Here is a 13,971-nt window from a genome sequence, read left to right as displayed (position 1 = left end):
TTTTGTTGTCTCTATGGATTTGCCTATTCTGGACATTTCATATAAATGGAGTCATACAATATGTAACCTTTTGTGTCTGGCTTCTTTTACTTAGTATAGTGTTTTTGAGGTTCTCCTATGTTGTAGCATGTGTCAGTACTTCACTCCTCTTTATAGCTGGGTAAGAGTCCAGTGTATGGATAGACTGCTTTCTGTTTACCCACTTCTCTGTTGATGGACACTTGGGTTATTTCCACCTTTTGGCTACTGTGAATTTTGCTTTGATGAACACTGGGGTGTGCAAGTATTTGTTTGAGTATCTGTTTTCAATTCCTTTGGGTATATACCCAGGAGTGGAATTATTGGGTCATATGGTGACTCTTTTTGAGGAACTGCCACACTGCTTTCCAGAGTAACTGCTCCACTTTACATTCCCACCAGGAATGTGCAAGTATTCCAATTTCTCCACATCTTTGCCAACTCTTGTTATTTTTTATTTTCTTAATTACAACCATCCTAGCGGGTGTGAAGTGGTATCTTATTATGGTTTTGGTTTGCATTTCCCTAATGGCTAATAATGTTGAGCATCTTTACATGTGCTTATTGGCCATTTGTATATCTTCTCTGGAAAAATGTCTATTCAAGTCCTTGCCCAATTTTTGTGTTGTTCGTCTTTTTGTCATCAGGCTCCGGACTTTCTTGACCTCATCAGCTGTTTTGCTGTGGGGCTCATTGGTGAAGCAGCCAGATGCAAAGACCTGCCTAGATAATCCCTGGACAAAACAGAGTCAGGAAATGAAGAGAGGCTGCCTGGGTGAGTCTAACTTTTTGAGTTTGGCCAAACTTGCCAAGAATTTAGAAGCCTTCCCTTTATAGAATACTAGAAAGACTTCTGCAATTCTTGCTAAGCAACACTCTAATTCTAGGACACGAGCAGTTCTTCTCATTACAAGAACATTCTATACCCTTAAGTCCCTTTAATCACTTATAACACTCCCTCTTTATCTCTCATATGGAAACAATATATCCTACTTTCTGTGTGTTGTAATTATCCCCTTTGATAAAACCATGTGCAGAAACATGTACAACACACCACCGCCGAGTATTATCCACCTGGCCCATTTACATAGACTTTTTTTTTCTACTTTAGATTTTGCTTCATGTATTTTTACAGCCGTATTACACAGCATCAGTCTGAGAGACAGTGAATGGAAAATGTAGTGTGATTCCAAATTTCTCTCCTTTCATCTTGCGCTTCTTCCCTGTAATTCCATTAACCCGTCACACCAAGAAAACAAAACTTTGGATATCTCTCAACACCTCTGATGGAGGGTGTAGGGCTAGTGTCTTGGCACCAGAAAGTCCTTAGAAGGCTCATCTTAGTTCATCTCTAGATACCGGCATGAGGCTGGAGTGAGGGTCCCAGCACAGACCTTACTGGAAAATTAATTCCAGGTCTCTGGAGTTTGATTGGTTCTACTAGACTCTTTGTTTTGTTTTTTTTTGTTTTTTGTTTTTGGCCGCACCAGCAGCATGCAGGATCTTAGTTACCCGATCAGGGATCGAACCCGCACCCCCTGCCATGGAAGCGCGGAGTCTTAACCACTGGGCCAACAGGGAAATCCAGGTTCTGCTAGACTTTTGATTCTTTTGGGAAAGTTGTAGAGTGGAGTGACAAGACCTCTGGTTTTGGAATCATAAGGCTCTAAGTTTAAATCATGAGTCTACTACTGTAATGGATTTGGGGCCTGGGGTGAGTGACTCATTCTTGGACTCAGTTTCTTGGACTTTAAAATGGGGATAACATCAGTGCTCACTCTGCAAGGTTTGTATATCATAATGATGGCCAGTCTTGACTGAATATTTAGGTGCTAAGCACTGGATGAGATGTTTTATAATTTAAAAATTTAGGAATTCCCTGGTGGTCCAGTGGTTAGGGCATTGTGCTTTCACTGCCGTGGCCCGGGTTCAACTCCTGGTCAGGGAACTAAGATCCCAGCCCATTGGCTGCGCAACGCGGCCAAAAAAAAAAAAAAAGTAAAAATCTAACCCTTGCCACAATTCTTCCTAGATGCCCCTTTTAGCTCCATTTTACAGATGGGGAAACTGAGGCCTAGGCACATTACTTTAACTTGGCCAGATAGACAAAGCTGGCCCTTGGTGGAGCTGGGATGAGCACCCTGTCTCCTTGGTGTCACCATCCTCTGTGCTCTCCTGTCTCTCAGGTGACATAAAGTATGTCCCCTTCCTGGAGGGGATCAGCACATGGTAGCTGTGAAGTGCAGAGTTCCGAGCATGTAGTAAATGGGCTGTGTTTACTCCTTTCCTTCCCGTTCTCCTTCAGAATGAATCTTCCAGCGGGGGCCTTTCTTGGAGACCAAAATTCAGGAGGACAAAGCAGAGTTCTGTATGGGATGTGCTTAATGTTGCCAATGGCTTTCAAAGGTTTCAGGGGTCTAAAAGCCCCTGAAGAATTTGGCTTGGAGCAGTTTTCCCCTTCGTTCTTAAATCCACGGGCAGATTAGGCAAAATGGAATCCGTATGTTTCTGATTCATTTACACTTAACTCATCAAAATGTTCCTTTTTTATGAGCTATTTGATGTCCAGAAAGCCTTTTGAGTAGATTTTATAAACCTTTTAAAGACTTTTCTCTTAGAAACAGGCGGTTACATTTTGCCAAGAATAAACAAACTTGAACCTCAAAAGTGCTGAGCTCGCCAAGGATCCTGATGCCAGAGGGCAAATTTGCGAAGTCACCCCTTTCTCACTCCTGACACCTTCTTCCATTTCTTCTCTCCTCTCCACCCCCCCCACCCTGCACTAATCTTGGCCCCTCTGGTTTACTTGCAGAACTTTTTACCCCAAACATTTGCACCTCCTTGCAACATACTTCTTTCGTAGCTGCTCACCTTAGCAGGGGCAGCCCCCAAGCGTTTCTTCCCTACCTGCCTGGGTGCAACTAAGAACACATGAAAAGATGCACTTAACTCCCAGTAGCTCGGCAATCAGTACCGATATGTGTATCACTCACTTGGCCATTTACAAAGAGCTCTCATTATTCCATGTGATTTTTATCACAGGGGCAGGCAGGAGGAAAGCCTTTCTGATTTCCATTTTATAGTCAAGGAAACTGAGGCTCAGAGAGCATAAGGCATTGGCTAAGAACATCTAGCTCAAAGGTGGTGAATATTTGTCTTAGTTCATTCAGGTTGCTATCACAGAATACCATAGACTAAGTGATGCTTAAACAACAGAAATTTGTTTCTCATGGTTCTGGAGGCTGGGAATTCCAAGATCAAGGTGCTGGCAGATTTGGTGTCTGGTGAGGGCCTGCTTCCTAGTTCATAGATGGCCATCTTATCACTGAGTTGTCAAGTAGGGAGGGTCAGGCAGCTCTGTGGGGTTTCTTTTTTTTTTTTTTTTTTTTTTGCGATACGCGGGCTGCTCACTGATGTGGCCTCTCCCATTGCAGAGCACAGGCTCCGGATGCGCAGGCCCAGCGGCCATGGCTCACGGGCCTATCCGCTCCACGGCATGTGGGATCCTCCCAGACCGGGGCACGAACCCGTGTCCCCTGCATCGGCAGGCGGACTCTCAACCACTGTGCCACCAGGGAAGCCCTGTGGGGTTTCTTTTATAAGGGCACTAATTCCATTCATGAGGGCTCCACCCTCATGACCTAATCACCTCCCCAAAGCCCCACCTCCTGATACCATCACATTGGGGGTTAAGTTTCAACATGAATCTGGGGGGGGGGGACAACTCTAAAGACTTTTTATTTTGGTTTGTTTTGCTATGCCAGCTCCTAAACATGACTCAAACGGATATCTACAAAGATTATTGGGGGAATTGCTTTTTTCTAGGATGTTAGATCTAAAGAAGAACCTTGGAAATCAAAGCGAGGTTAAATATGTTATTAACAGCTCACAACAGCTTTGAGGGGCAGTGATGGTGTTTCCATTCTATAGATGAGAAAACTGAGCTTCAGAGTAGTTAAAGTCATTTACATGAGGCCACACAGTAAAGCCAGCGAAACAAGGTATTAAGAACTAGACTGGCACAGCTGATCTTGTGTTTCCCAAAAGGTGGCATGCATGCCACCGACAGATATGAATGATTTAAGATGGTCCAAGAACATGAAAATAAGTGATTCTGAATCACATAGTGAGAGCTTTCCCCCTTTGCAAGCCTCCTTTGATTCTCATTGGCACAGAGAAATTTCCAGTTTGGTCCTGGTATGCCTTTAACATCTCCTTACCATTCTCCTGTCCTCCGCTTTGTAATATGGAAAGAATAGGCATCATGCTGAGAACCTCCCATTGACAGCAGTGTAGAGCTGGAATATAATAGCTTTGTTTTGCTTTCCCTGTATTTCTTTTTTAAGGTTACCTTTTATTTATGGACGTGATACTGGATTTATGTACATAATAGTGATATGCAATTTCCTTGGGAGAGTAAATAAATAAAAAGTATTGACTTAAGAAAAAATACAGTAAGCAAATTATTATACAGATGGTGAGGATGGCAAAACTTTTGAAGGTAGCATCCAAAGGGTTGATGTTTGGGACACACACATCAAGTCCATTTTACAGGTGATGAGATTGAGTCCTAGAGGGAAACCACTGGCTCAAGAGATAGTGCCAGAGTCAAGGTAAGACCTCAAGTGTTCTGGTGAGCTTTGGTAGTTCAGATCATGTCCTGGATGGTATTTGTTTGGACATCTTTAATGTGCCTAGTGGTTTTGTACCAGGCCATGCCTGCAAATTGCCATTACACTCCACCAATGTATGCTGAACAAGGGAGTGAGTTGGCAAGTGAATGAATGAATGAATGAAACATTTGATGGCTTCCTTCCTAACCCCTGACTTGAAGAAAGAAAAGGTATCTTAGAAGGGACCAGGCCAGACTAGGCCAGATCCTAAGTTGATCTTAACTCCTCCAAAATATAGAGGTGCTTTTTTTTTTTTTTTTTTTATAGAGGTGCTTTTAGTCTTAGACCAATGGTTGTCAACTGGGGGGTGATTTGGGGCACCCTCTCCCCTGGGGACATTTGGCAATGTCTGGAGATGTTATTAGTTGTCATCATGTGTGGGGGGGTGATCGTCTCTGCTGCTGGGATCTGGTGGATATAGGTCATGGATGCTTCTAAATATTCTACAGAGCACAGGGAATCTCCCAGAATAAAGAATTATCTAGCCAGAATGTTAATAGTGCCCAGGCTGAGAAACTGTTTTAAGTACCTGATAGAATCACGGAGACTTGAAGATAGAGAGGGTCTGAGGATATCTTGAAGAGTACAGTCTTTCTGAGTACTTAGAAATACTTTTTATTTTTTTCTTACTGGCTGGCGTGGTGTAATGAGCTGCCCACATTTCAGTTTTGCTGATTGGTGCAGGTATGTATTTATTAAAAAAAGATATTAATCGCCAGGGGTAGTTATTTGTTGACATGATAATCTTTGTTCATTGCCATAATAGTTTAAAACTATGTTTGACTCACATATCCACAGTTTATACGTTAAATTGCCTGGTAGAAGCACTATGGATTTCTACAAGTGTTTGTTTTGTTTTGTTTGTTTTAGAAGGGAGTATTTGTGATGAAATATTTCTGGATAACTCTGAAATTATTTTGCCTGTTAGTGCTTCAGATGCTGGTCAGAAACTTAAAGAGAACAATTCGGTAACTACATCAAAGAACTAACTAATCACAAGCAATGGTATTGGTCTGTTTGCATAGTTCTCTCTCTCACTAGACTGTATGCATCCAGAGAGCAGGGACTATATTCTTTTCATTGCTGTTCCCTCAGCATCTAGCATCTTGTCAGCCATCTAAGAAGGGCTTAGTGAATATTATGTAAGTGAATGTATCATAGTTCTTAAGCTCATACTCTGTGTTGATACTAAGCTATGATATTTCTCTCTTATAAGAACACTGATGTTCAGGTGGGTTAAATTATTTATTCAAGCTCACACAGCTAGACCTGTGGAAGAAGACACCAAGAAGTATTATTGATGAAAGTTAGCTGGCTTTTTCATCCCATCTAAAAAGAATATGTGCCTGGTTAAAGGCTCTGTGAGACTGAGTTCTCTGCTACCAGTTAGAATAGTTATCCATCATGGGACTTCCCTGGTGGCGCAGTGGTTATGAATCCGCCTGCCAATGCAGGGGACACGGGTTTGAGCCCTGGTCTGGGAAGATCCCACATGCCATGGAGCAACTAAGCCCGTGCGCCACAACTACTGAGGCTGAGCTCTAGAGCCCACGAGCCACAACAACTGAAGCCTTTATGCCTAGAGCCCGTGCTCCGTGGTAAGAGAAGCCACTGCAGTGGGAAGCCTGCACATCTCAATGAAGAGTAGCCCCCAGTCGCTGCAACTAGAGAAAGCCCGTGCGCAGCAACGAAGACCCAATGCAGCCAAAAATAAATAAATAAAATAAATAAATTTATTTAAGAAAAAAGAATATTTATCCATCATAAGCAAAGAACACCTCAACAGTGAGAAAAAAACAAAAGGACAGAAAAGCACAGGAGTGTTGTCTGGAGCATTGACTTTGAGGGATCTGAGTCCTGGATCATACTGAGTGTCTACGGGGAACTTGCTAAGAATTGCAGTCTCTTCATCCCTAAAATGGGCACAGTCAGAGTACCTGGGTCAGAAGCTTGTCCTGAAGGTCAGTTGAAGTGAAATGTGTAAAACCCAGGTCCCGGGTAGGTAGGAAGAACTCTGAGAAAATGTGAGCTATTATAATATGTGCATGTGTGTAGCATTTCTTTTTTTTCTCTCTCTCTTTTTTTTTTTTTTTTTGCAGTATGCGGGCCTCTCACTCCTGTGGCCTCTCCCGTTGCGGAGCACAGGCTCCGGATGCGCAGGCTCAGCGGCCATGGCCCACGGGCCCAGCCGCTCCGCGGCATGTGGGATCTTCCCGGACCGGGGCACGAACCCGTGTCCCCTGCATCGGCAGGCGGACTCTCAACCACTGCGCCACCAGGGAAGCCCTGGAGCATTTCTTTTTAAAGGAAAAGAAGAGCATTTTGCCCTGTGAGGACTACTAGGAAAACAGCAGTTGAGTGGTAGAAAGACAGAAAGCCAACTTCCCTTCCTCTCTAACACTGTGAAAAATTAGCTCTTTTGCTTAAGAGCACACAGACCCTTGAGGGAAGTAAGACATAAAACATGAGCAGAGAGCAGATGCTGGGAAAATACCATCTTTTTATTGGCACTATTAGAGGGAAATATATGAACTGTATAATACTGTCATAAATACAGTTATTTGTAACGTCAAAGTAACAATGCCAGCCACAGTGTTTGTCTCTTTCTTTCCCTCCCCTTGAAATGCTTCATAACCAAGCATAAAATCAAAGGAAAATGTGAATAATATTTTCATTCATTAAGGGTTCATAATGATATATTAGTAATGTTATCCTGCATCCTTTAGTATGAGGTTCTTTGCTTCTCTGCAAGAATATTTGTTCCTCTTTTTGTCTAAGCAGCAAAGCTTTTTCATTTAAAAACATTCTTAGAAGAATGAGGTGCTGGAGTGCATATCTTGACAAACCATCAAATGGCTCTCACGGCCTCCCCCTCTCCCCATTCCAGTTGGCATGGGAACTTACTGTTCCCACCAAGGAAGCAGGTTGGGAGGAAGCCATAACTTATTGGAACGGAGAGTTATCAAAGTTGCTTTGAAAAGGAAAAAAAAAACTGTTAGTGAACTTTGCCCTTTTATTTTTCTCTCTTTCTCTGCCTGTTACGTACACACACACACACACACACACACACACACACACACACACACACCCAAAAAAACCAAAAAAAACCCCCACAACGTCAGACATCTGGTCAACCCTGCATCTCAGCGACACAGACTAAGCATCTCAGAACATCTGGTGGACCCGGGAGAAAAAGATATACACACATACACCACATCCCCCCACTATTGCCAAAAAACACATTAAGGGATATCTGGGTTCCAGAGAGATGCAGTGTGTTGACCAGGTGATAATTTCTACGAATAGGGACAGCACTCCAAAATCTTGGGATTAAAGTGATTTGTTTGCCTCCATTTAAAAAAGTTTAATATGTATTTGTCCTCTGCGACTGAATCTGTTTTGGATTTCATTCTAAAATGGAGCCGACTGTAGTTTTTTGTTGTTCTTGTTTTTTTTTAATTTCAAGATTTCTTTTATCCCAAGACAGGAGCCTAGCAAATTATGTTAGCCTGTGGAGGGGAACTGGGTTTTCTTTAAGTTTTCAGTACAATCGTTTAAGACCAGAATTGAAATATTGTTTTCATGGACAGGGAGGGAGGGAGGGTGGGAAACGGTGACAATTGTACGTGTGTGGGCTGGGGAGTGAGTTTTTAATACCAGACCATTTATATTTGCAACAAAAAAAAAGAAAGGAGGCAAGTTTCTTTCTCTCTCTCTCCCTCTCCCTAATATGAAAGGCATACATGCTGACTCTATAAAATTTGGAAAATAGGCAAAGTATGAAGAAAAAAGAATATCACTTATAATCGTTGTATAACAGTACAGAAATCACCACTGGTAAACATTTTGATTTATTTCCTTCAGGTTGCAGTCATGCTGTAGATACAATTTTAAGTCATTTTGCATGTCCTGTCGTATCATAAGCATTTTCTCCTGTCATTAAATATTCATTAGAGTCATAATTTAAAATGTTTTTGAAATACTTGATTATACTACGATTTTACTTAAGCATCTTTAATTGATGGATATTTACCTTAAAAAATTTTTTTATTATAAACATCACTGTGGTGACCATCTTTATACATAAATCATTGCCCCTATATTGAATTAAAAAAACAAAGAAGTTAAGGATGGCTGGTGTGTAGAATGTCAGGGGTGAGACCAGAGGTAAAGTTGGATAGGTAGGCAAGAAATAGATCTTCCCAACCTCTGTATCCTGTGCTAAGGGCTTATTATTCAAATAATAAGCATAGTAATAATGACGATGAATGATGATAAAAGAGGTAGGATTTGTTGAGTCTTTACTGTTCACTAGACACATTTCCAAGTAACTTCTATTTATTAACTCATTTAATTTTTTTTTTTTTTTTTTTTTTTTTTGCCACACCATGCAGCTTGCAGGATCTTAATTCTCTGACCAGAGATTGAACCTGGGTCACGGCAATGCAAACACTGAGACCTAACCACCGGACCGCCAGGGAACTCCCATTAAATCATTTCATCTCGCCAACAACCCTGAGCCATAGGTGCAGATTGCAAAACCGAAGCACAGAGAAGGTAAGCCATCTGACCAAGACCATGAGGCTGGTAGATGGTAGAGCTGACATGGTTCCCTGATTTGGCCCATTACTTTATTTATTTATTTATTTATTTATATTTTACTTTTTTGCATTATGCGGGCCTGTCACTGTTGTGGCCTCTCCCGTTGCGGAGCACAGGCTCCGACGCGCAGGCTCAGCGGCCATGGCTCACGGGCCCAGCCGCTCCGCGGCATGTGGGATCTTCCTGGACCGGGGCACGAACCCGTATCCCCTGCATTGGCAGGCGGACTCTCAACCACTGCGCCACCAGGGAAGCCCTGGCCCATTACTTTATAGCAATAGGGAGCCACTGAAGGATTTGGAAGGGAGGTGGAGGCATGATGAATGCATTTGCATATTTAAAAGGCTTGCTCTGTGGCAGTGAGGAGACAGAATGGAGGAAGCAAGAGTGGGAGTAGTAAGACCACGTGCAAGAGAGGGACGGAGACGCTGGAAGCTAGTGCAGTGAGAGTGGAGAGAAGTGAATGGATCTGAGGAATGTTTGGAAGGTTGGGTTGATAGGACTTAGATCTGAAGATAGAGGGACAGGTGCTTCAAGATTGCTTTGCAGATTTGGGCAGCTGGGTGGTGGGTGGGGCCGTGTGTTGAGATGGAGGGGCAGCTGGATGACCTGCCCAGGGTTACCCAGCTACTAAGTGGAGGAAGTAGGATTTTGAGACTGAAGCCAGGAATCTGTGGATCTGGAGACAGTGTGCGAGAAGCAAGCTGTGCTGAGGGAGAGCCCTTTCAATCAATGGAGGAGAGGAAAACAGAACTAGAATTTGAGGATGGAGTTCAAACAACACACACGGGAGCACGGTCATGTCAAGTACGCCACTCCTTATCTAGAGAGACTGGACTCCAGAACCTGGGTACAGCAAGAGGTACCTGGTATTCACAATGCCCTGCAGAACGCCTGGAAACCCTCTTTGTGGGAGGAAAGACCAGGAGACCGGAGGAGATGGAGGGTCAGGGTGGGGTCACTTCATTCATTGCCCGACTCCGGGAAGCCACTCAGACAGAGGCGACTAACTCCCATGTAGGGGCTTCTGTAAATGGTGTGACTGAGGCTTGGGGGTCTGTTTATTTTAAGGACATGGATACTAAAGACAGGTTAGACCTTTAAATGTAAATCCAGTTGAGTAGGTTTTCTTTTAGGGAGTACTTCGGGCAAATGAGGTGACAAAGTGGGGAAAAAAATTCTGCGTTTTGGCGAGTGGCCATTCTAAATTTAAATTCCAGTGTTTCCATTTTTGTGGTCTGGTGACAATGGGAATGCTGGTTTGCCTCCTTGAACATTATTTATTCATAAAATGAGGATAATATCGTCACCCCAAACGAAATCATATGTGTGTGTGTGTGTGTGTGTGTATATATATCAACCACAGGGCTTACAATATAACAGGTATAGCAACATGAACCCCATTTTCTTTCTCCTACAACCTTGACTTGATCTGCTTCTCCCCTATGAAGACCTTGTCTCTCCTCTCAATGTTCCTGGCGTTGTAATTTCGTAGTTCATAATATGAGGGTTGGCTCCTGCCAGCCTGGTGGATTATCTAATACTCACGTAGCTCTTTATAATGGGCAAAGCACTTTCTGTATATATTCTTATTTAAGGCTCTTTATCATAGCTCTGTCACTTAGGTGTTAAGGACATTCACATTTAACTGGTGAAGAAACTGAGTCTCAGAGAGGCAAAATGATCAGCCTAGGCTCCAGAAAATGTGCAACGGGGACTTAGACCTTGGTCTCTTAAGCTTGGCTTTCTCTCTAGACAATCCATCTTTCTCTTCTTCAGTCCTAGGAGGAAGGGAAGCCCTAGGCAAACTCTTCCCAGTCTAAAAAGTAGAGTACTATATTTTCCATTATGATGGTTCTCGCTGGCTTGGGAACGGACTGTACCAGCCAGGATTTCACCCTTGTTCCTTTTCCCATGCTGTCAATGACCCTTAGATCGCAGAGATGCCAGCTCTAACCTAGAGGGATTGAGCCTCCATCTCTTCCTCTCCATCAGCCCTTTCTTTCTGGCCTCAAAACTTCCATCCCTCCATAAAGGTACTTGAGCCTGCAGTGCTATTTGTGTTTACATCTAATGGGTGATGACCAAGCAGCAGGCAGCCATGACAGAGTAGCTGATACTGAAAATAAAAACAAAAAAACAGAAAACCAAAGTAAGTCAGTGCATCCTGACAGGACACATTAGTGGCTTTTATAAAGGAAGGATATGTAGTTGGTTACAATCATGGCTTTGTGTGTATGTGTGTGTTTTGTTTGTTTTTGTTTTTTTGGTTTGTTTGTCTTTTGAATCGTGGCTTTGGAGTCAGGCAGTTCTGGAGCCGAGTCTGAGCTTTGCTCTTCACAGCTGTGTGGCTTTGTGCAACCGTCTTAACGTCTCTGAGACTCAGTTTCCCCATCCACTAGGTCAGAATCTACAGGCTAGTAGAGATTTTCAACTGTTTGGTTCACTGCTGCATCCCCAGGTCCAAGAACAGTGCCTGTAGAACTACATAGTAGTTGTTCTGAAAATATTTGTTGAATGAATGTGTCAAACAAAGCTAATAATACTTCCCTCCCAGAGAGGTTAGGATGTAAAGAGAAGAGGCACGTGCAGTGCTTAGCTCAGCATGTGGCCCCCTGTGAGCTGCCATTCATGGGAGCTGCTATTGTTGTGATGGTTGCTGTCGTCTTTGGAGGTGGAACAACTTGGTTCCATTATAAAACCCAGGTAGGAAATGTCCATTCCCCCAGAACAAGAAGCTTCACTTGGGACAAGGGAGGAAACTGTGTTGGCCGATGTGCAGAGAGCAGTGTTCCGTGAAACAAGGGAGAGGTCACGTCCTTTTGCCTCCAGCTCTTGTGGCTGGACGACCTCCGACGAAGGTTCTAGTGAGTTTAAGAAATATTTTTGAAGTGCGCGAGGGAAGAGGCAGGACTTGAGATTTGGCTGGAAGCTCCATGTGGTTTGAGGGGAGGCTATCGCAGCGAGGGAAACCGGGGAGTGTGGCAATGAAAGACCCTATGGCACTTGGCAGAAGAGTCCTGGAGATTTGGACGTGGTGTTCAGCCAGTGGTCAGTTTGGGTGATTGGGCTGTGATGACCTTGAGGTCTTCATCGGGATTTTAGGAGACATAGTTCTGTCTCATGTCTCCTGAAAGCCCTCAGCTTCTGTGCAGAGGGGCCACGTGGCAACCTTGGTAGGAGAGGTTGGGTTTTATTACTGGGACGGTTAGTCGCGTTGGTGAACAAAACCAGGGCTTGACGGTCTCACTACATGGCTTTCCCAGCACGACACCCCAGTCCACTGCTGTGTCAGAGTCCAACTCAACAACCCCCCAAAACAAACACAGCGTTGCCTACCAGTGTGTCTTCTGAAACCGTACCACAGCCAATGTGGCACCAGGGATCAAAGTCATATACAGCATCACAAGATTCCACGCCGATATTCCACTCTGATATTACAGCACGAACCAACAATGTCTTCAACCCAGCCCAGCCCAACACGGAGTCTCATTCAAATGCAGTGTACCTCATAAATCACTCTTCACCCCATCATGGCTCCCCAAGACAGCTATGGCTCAATAAACCCCAAGCAGTCCAGTGCTGATTCAGCGAAGCCTAATTGGCCCAGTGAAATGGAAAGGGAACACCAAATAGAACTATTTCTTTGGAAAACCCAGTCTCTCTCCTAACCAAACTTTGTGGCCATGTATGACAGGGGTTTTCCCAGCCTTGGGGAAGTGAAGAAACCCAAATCCACTCTTTCGAATTTGCCAACGTGCAATATTTCCTCTGACTTTGTGACCGTCGTCTCCCCTTTATCTAGTACCCTCAGCCACCCTTAGGCTCGGCTAACCACGATCGGGATGTTGGTGTCAATTTGGGCCTTGGGCACAGCTCCGAGAGAGAGAAAGCGAGAGAGGGAGAGACAGAGAGAGAGAGAGAGAGAAGTGGAGAGGACGTGCCAGGCCAGGGAAGTGCTGTGGATGGCAATTCTCAGCCTCGCTGGAAAGGCGGCTGTCCACTGGCAGCTCTGTGTGGTCTGCTTGTCCATCCAAGACAAACCTCAAACCCAACACTTGATTTGGCAGACGGGGGGAAAAAAAGAGAACAAAGTTTGCTCCCTTTTTCAGGAAGTGGACCCAGGGATCCCAGGCTATGTTCCCCTCTTGGTCTTTTTCCTTTTTAAACAAACCGCCTGGCTTTTAAGATCTTCAAAATCCCATTAAAGGCTTTTACCCCTTCATATATTGGAGGCGTCTGATGAAAGGACGTAAAGGGAGGAAAGAGATAATGGGGCCTCAGAGAACAGAGACCAGAGGCCTTAATTTCGCCTGTCTCCCCTGCCGGTAATGGTGTTGGATGTAAACACTCCTCTGGTGAACGCTGGAGCATGATTACAGGATGGCTGGGGAGAGAGGAAGTGTTTGCAAACCACAGGGAGGAATGTCGCCTTTGAAGGCGTTTGGCATTTATTTTTTGCCCCCTCCTCTGTTGCCCCCACCATCCTAACCCCAGGACTTTTCTCCACGGCTTTCTGCTCTGGGTTCCTTGTACTGTAAACACAGTGACAGAAATTAGATGTGGGCAAATCTGTTAAACATTTTAAGTCGAAGTGGGCTTGGCAGTTGTCTCCCTCCACGGGGATATGCGAGACGAAGCTAATAACTCCGTAATGGGTCTTTTGTTTTTGTCTGGG

General features: G+C 44.0%; 1 long non-coding RNA gene across 2 annotated transcripts in view; it reads left to right on the top strand.

Annotated features, from left to right (window-relative positions):
- Positions 1-668: 668 nt before the first annotated feature.
- Positions 669-13,971, top strand: part of LOC308627150 — a 297,953-nt gene continuing 284,650 nt past the window's right edge. The window contains exons 1-2 of one of the 2 annotated variants that reach the window (XR_014017358.1): positions 669-793; positions 9,086-9,248. This is a non-coding gene — a long non-coding RNA (uncharacterized lncRNA). Of the gene's footprint in view, positions 794-8,845; positions 9,249-13,971 lie in introns of those variants that run through there. The other variant, XR_014017359.1, reaches the window with a different exon arrangement.

Source organism: Mesoplodon bidens (assembly GCF_964165515.1).
Source record: "Mesoplodon bidens genome assembly, chromosome: 13".
Classification (NCBI taxonomy): Eukaryota; Metazoa; Chordata; class Mammalia; order Artiodactyla; family Ziphiidae; genus Mesoplodon; species Mesoplodon bidens.
This window is presented reverse-complemented; position numbering and strand designations above follow the sequence as displayed.